This window comes from Filicampus tigris, chromosome 13 (genome assembly GCF_054856515.1).
Source record: "Filicampus tigris isolate MCC_2025a chromosome 13, RoL_Ftig_1.0, whole genome shotgun sequence".
Taxonomy (NCBI): Eukaryota; Metazoa; Chordata; class Actinopteri; order Syngnathiformes; family Syngnathidae; genus Filicampus; species Filicampus tigris.
In genome coordinates this window covers 11410408-11416407 of record NC_141229.1, presented here as the reverse complement: position 1 = coordinate 11416407, position 6000 = coordinate 11410408, and positions in this window count along the sequence as shown.

The following is a 6000-nucleotide window of genomic DNA, read 5'->3' as shown; positions in this document are numbered from 1 at the left end:
TAGTCACAACAGCCCGGGCACACTCTTGCTGTGGGACAGCATTCCCCCTCCTTAGACAGCAGACGTTCCATGTCAGCAAAATGGTTGTGATGGTCACCCTAGTACGAACAGCATGCCTGAGCTGATGATCAGGAGTTGATCCCACAGTACAAAAGAGTTGAGAGAACTCTACCACTGAACCACCAAAGATTGTTGAGTAGACGGGTGTAGATCAGACAAGCGTTGCATGCTGATTCTTGCAATAGATCAAATGACCTAATTAGCAGGGGCCAACACCTTTGTCTCTTGTCAACAAAGTCCCCAATCAACTCAAAAGATCATATTGGCTGTGCTGCTCACAACCATGTTGGCTGACATTGTCTGGTTTGAGTGTGATGCCATCCCACAGTAATATTTGACGATACATCTCAATGCAGTGTGTAACAGGCACCCCACAAAAGTATGACCAAGTACCCCACGGCATTGTGTGACCAAGCTGTTGAGACAGCATTAGTAACATTTTCATAGGCTTTCTTTGTTACTGATAAGACAGTTGCACCTATTAAAGCGCATTACATATGCATCAAACCAACATGAGAGCATGAATGAATATAAAAAGGGGTGAATAGGACGAGTGATATTGTAGTCCACGTTCCTCCTGCTGAGGCATGATCATGAGTACTGATTGTGAAACAGTTGTTTACTCCTATCCATCATTTATTCCTGGCAGTGTCTTACCGGCCCCTGGCTGTGTTGTCAAGATCCTCAGCTGAGACCACCAGCAAACAAATTTAACACAAAGACAGATTGAGACACACAGTACGTCCTTCCATTTCTCTATGATTCATTATTGACATGTTGCTGATCATAGGAAAAAAGACAAAACACAACTTGTCCCAACACTCTTTTTAACATTCTCCACTGACCTCCATTTTTCATGCACTTTGTAGTTCCCCTGTGACTCCTACTCGATCGAATTCATCCGCTTCCAATACAACCTATGTGCACAACCTATCAATCACCGGGGAGTGTGGCAAACTAATCATTTATTGATGAAGCAGGGGGAGTGGAGGGGCAGCTATGAATTTCGAACTGCATTTGTCTTATTTACCAAGGCAGATCAAACAATGAAAATCCAAACAAGCTTTAAGGAAGCAGACAGCGGTGGGGTGTTGATCAAGAGGATGGGAGAAAAGCGAGGTTTGGGACTCACTTTGCAAGGAAGAGGTGGGGGGATTCAGAGTGATGTTCAGACAGCAGGAGGCACATCTGAATTAAAGCTTCCCTGAAAAGGCAATTTTCTCCTCATCCTCTCTCTTGTAGGTAGAAAGGTGAGCTGCCTTACAGAGAATGAGAGGCACACACAGACTTAATGTGTCTTTGCAGCAGCATCGCTCTTTTTTTTTTTTTACTGCCTGCCGTCCCTGTGCAGGCTCTGGGGGCAGTGGGGGCATGGAGTAGTGTGGTGTAGTGATCTCAAGCTTCCACCAGACTGCACTTGTGGCAGTGAGTCTTTGCAAGCTCACTAACACGGAGTCTGGGGGAAAGGCAGCATTGTCACTACTCACTTGTTTGCTCCCTTTAATGTACATGCTGTTGATATTCTTTTGAATTCCATGCAGCCGCTGGTGGGCCGAGAGGTGGGGAGCGGGGGGGATAAAAACAAAGGAGCGAAGTTTGCTTGGCGCGTTGACGAAAAGGATGGGTTGAAATAGAGTTCACGCTTGCAAGCTCGGCTGTGTCCACAAAAAGACGAGATGAAAGACGAGAAGAGCAAGTGGCACTGTCACAGAGGTACAGAGTGCTAATTCAATTTCATAACCTCAATTCATGAGTGAAATCAAAATACACCTTGACAAGCCCAAAAAGGTTACAAAAAATAATCACCAATCTGGTCTCCATGTTTACATTTCAATGTGATAGATGTTATTTAAATTAACAGAGTAAAATGGAAATACTCTGACTTTGGGAAGAGAGGTGAGATGGTTCTAGTAGTGATGGACAAATGAAGCTTCATGAAGCACTTGTGATCATTTGTGACACAACAACTGCTTCATAGTGCTGCCCTTATGAAACGTATATAATGCAAATAGCAGTCTGAGCATCAAAACGTCTACTACCACTACTACTACCAGTTCTTTTCATGTGTCACGATGAGATTACAGTACAAGTGGCAGCTATCAGGAAACACTAGCAGTGGAGAAGGTGAGGTCATCCGCATGGAAGTGTGCATTAGGAGGCCCCAAGCATGAGGGAGAAACAGCGCAACAGATACTGGATGGGTGGACTGAGTAGTAATCGGTCGTACTCTCTAGTGTCACAGGAGAGGAGTCAACGAGCGGACACTGTGATATGATAGCTTAGAGGCCTGGAGATGGTGGGTGGGTGGGGGGCTGTGATGGAGGTCCAGACCAAGCGGGCCCAGCAGCCTCCAGCTAGCATGCAAGCTACGGTATCAGCAGGAGCCACTCCTTGGCCCGGTGCTCCTTGGGGAGCAGACGCACTGGCAGCAGCAGGAGGTGTAGTTTTCCACAGGGCGCTACTAGTATTCCCCTCACCTATCAGCCCCGTGAAGCTGTTTCGCAATAGTGGTGAAATTGACAACTGTGGGGAGATTTATTCATCCTTTCCTGGATCTTTTTTACACACATGCTAGGAGGTGAAGACCATATCAAGATTTGTTCTTCCTTCTGGGGTTGCCGTTAAACACTCCTGTACTAAACACAGGAGGTTCTTATTCACAGGGGGTGGGAATGCAAACAAACAAAATGGATGGACGGATGTTTGAGATAATGATCAATCACGGCTCACCAGTTTTCTGAAGCTAATTGGTTGTTATCTGAGTCCAGAGCAAATGTGATGTCATTTTCAGTCGACAGAAGTGACAAAATGGCCGCCCCTTGACCTAGCTAAAAACAGGTGGATTTCTCATATTCCAAAAACGCAATATTAATCAGAATGCCGTGTTTAGACTAGTGGGCCTGCATAGAACATATTGTGGGGGAAAAAGTACGTTTAGGTTGACTTTCCCTTTAAAAGGTAATAAAAAAGTTCAATTGAAAGTCGGACCAATTGAGATTATGGTACAGATCCCATACATTTTCCCCACATTCGTTAGGTCAATGCTTGACTTGAGTAACTGCCCATTTAGTTATCTTTATGAATGATCATTTTTATGTAGGCCATCTTATAAGACTGTCCAGTGATTCAGTGTTTCATTACTCACTGTTGTTTATGATTTGCAGGGTAGTTCTCATTTATTCATATTTTGCATTCACCTAGTATATGGCAGTAAAATATGACGCACGATTATCAAGAAACATTTGGCAAGCCACTCTTAATTCTTACAACTTATGATGCACAATCATTCAAGCTCCGCGGTAACTCGTTTTAATCAGCAAAGAGAAGCAGTTTAGCTGATGCTGCCGGCACTTATCACTGTTTGTCAGAAAGACATCATGAACTTATCCCCTATTTCTAATTAACCGTAATGCTCAGTGACTGGATGGCAAGCCAAATCTCCACCAGACTGAACGATGAGATTCATTTTTAACTTAAAACTCACAGTGAACTTTTTTCAGTGAGTTACGCACCTGCGTTGTACTACAATCCTTTAGGTCAGCATTGTAAGATTAAGGATAAGAACTGAAGCCAATAAGATTCATGGAAACATATTTAATTTAAGCATTCAGGGAAACATCTAACTCAGCGTTGCAAGACCAACAGGAACATTGTGTGCTAGATGATGTCATCTTTGCACGGAGCAGTCACGTAAAGCCTCTGCTGCAGATGTCCAATTCAGTTGACACACATTGTACCTCACACACATTTCCCACACACCTCAGGCAAGGTTAAATTTTACACATCCTATGTGGGCACATTTTAAAGCATCTTTTTATGGGCATTTCTAAGCAGACTGCTGTTGCTTTGCGAGGTCAAACTGAAATTAATGATGGCGACGACCCAGTTAATGGACGACTTAACAGGTGACAGCTCGAGCCAGGGAGGGCCGGAATCTTTTTAGCCACCTCAAAGGGTCTTGTTAAGCGGTCACATCATGTTTACAGATATTCATAAGGGATCAGTGAAAGGATTCAAATGTGGCACCATCATGTCCGCTAGATGAGTTATGCTCAGACTCAGGCTGGTGCAAGCAAACCGCAGCCATACCGTTGTCTCTGTCTCCACCTAGTGGTACAATAGGAAAAAGCAACAGTTTTGTTTTCATTTCTATTTCCATTTAGTTATAAACCCATTTTCACCCGTTTTTTGATAGATAGATAGATAGATAGATAGATAGATAGATAGATAGATAGATAGATAGATAGATAGATAGATAGATAGATAGATAGATAGATAGATAGATAGATAGATAGATGGATGGATGGATGGATGGATGGATGGATGGATGGATGGATGGATGGATGGATGGATAGATAGATAGATAGATAGATAGATAGATAGATAGATAGATAGATAGATAGATAGATAGATAGATAGATAGATAGATAGATAGATAGATAGATAGATAGATAGATAGATAGATAGATAGATAGATAGATAGAATAGAAAAGGTGTCAATTGATGCATGGCTCATTTTCCTCCAGGTGTAAAATTGACATGTGCCACAGCATTGTCATCTTTCATGGTTAGAATCATCTCACGTTAGGTGACAGCCAATCTGCTGAATGTGCTTGTTCTCGTCTCCACCATGCCATGCAATCCTCATATGGATTCAAAACACTCCACTGTCTACTTAATCACAATATGAATGTATTTTTGTTGTTGTTGTTGTTTTTCACTCTGAGGAGTGGTGCTCTTGGTGCAAATGATCTGTGCACGAGTCCCTCTGCATTTGGGATTACCCATCAAAGTGGAACCAAACGGTAAGTCAGTGCCTTCTGCAGACAGTGATGGATGATAGTGGTGTTTTATAACCAATTGCACTCGTACAATACGTCCCGTACGTGGGGAAATGTTAATTGAAACGATGGGGATACAGAGTAGACACGCTTGTCCTGTATCACACGAGCAGGCTGTCACAGCAACATGTTTGCGCAATTTCACCAGAAGCCAAATTATTCTTGAATCCAGCTTGACACCCAATTCTGATGTGATAGCATTCACCACAACGCGACCAGTGTGCATGTTGTCTAATCAGTATGACTTTTGGGGATTATAAATTACATAGATAATTTAGGTGGGGTACACACATACCAACTTTTGACACCACTGATTTTTAAAATGTGAGCAACCCAAGTGACAAAACGACAAGTGTGTACTTGTGTACTGCTCGTACAGTGTATACTGTAAACAAGCTGACCAAATCTGCTCACCTGACCACACACATAGCGATCTCTTCTGGCAAATGCGAGCCTCCTCTTCCAAACCAGATGTCTGTCATAGTGCCGAGTAGTTGTAGAGGAGGAAATATTGTATAAGTAGCTCAGCTGTTCAATCTGGTAACAACAAACTCTTCTTCTTGGGAGACACATTATGCAAATCTAAACACATCCAGTTGCATCACGGTGGCGTTGTGGTGTATATATAAAAGGCATACGTTGCAGACAATGAACACAGGTGCATTCTATCGATGGAATTTGGCACACACTGTAAGAAACTGTTTCGTTGAAGCTCATCTAAGAATCATTAACATGATAAATGTCTTCACATAAATGATTATCATTAATTGTTAATAAATTATTAAAAGTAATTTGAGCAAATTTGCTATTTCAAGTTTCAAGCTATTTTAATTGTGTATCAAACTAGTAGGTCTTTGCTTTAATATGTAGAAGTAGCTCTCAGTTTCAAAAAAATTGGTGACCCCTACTCTACCCTGAGCCTGCATTTATGTGTCTGGATTGGTTTTGATTTTTGGAAATGGACCAGGGAACACATTTCCCTTCAATCTTGCAAAATAGCATGTCATATTCAACAAGCAAGCAAAATGTGTCTCAAACCGAGAGAATCTGTCAAAAAGTGTCTACAGAAAAGTGACGGGCCTTTGTTCTGTGCTATTAT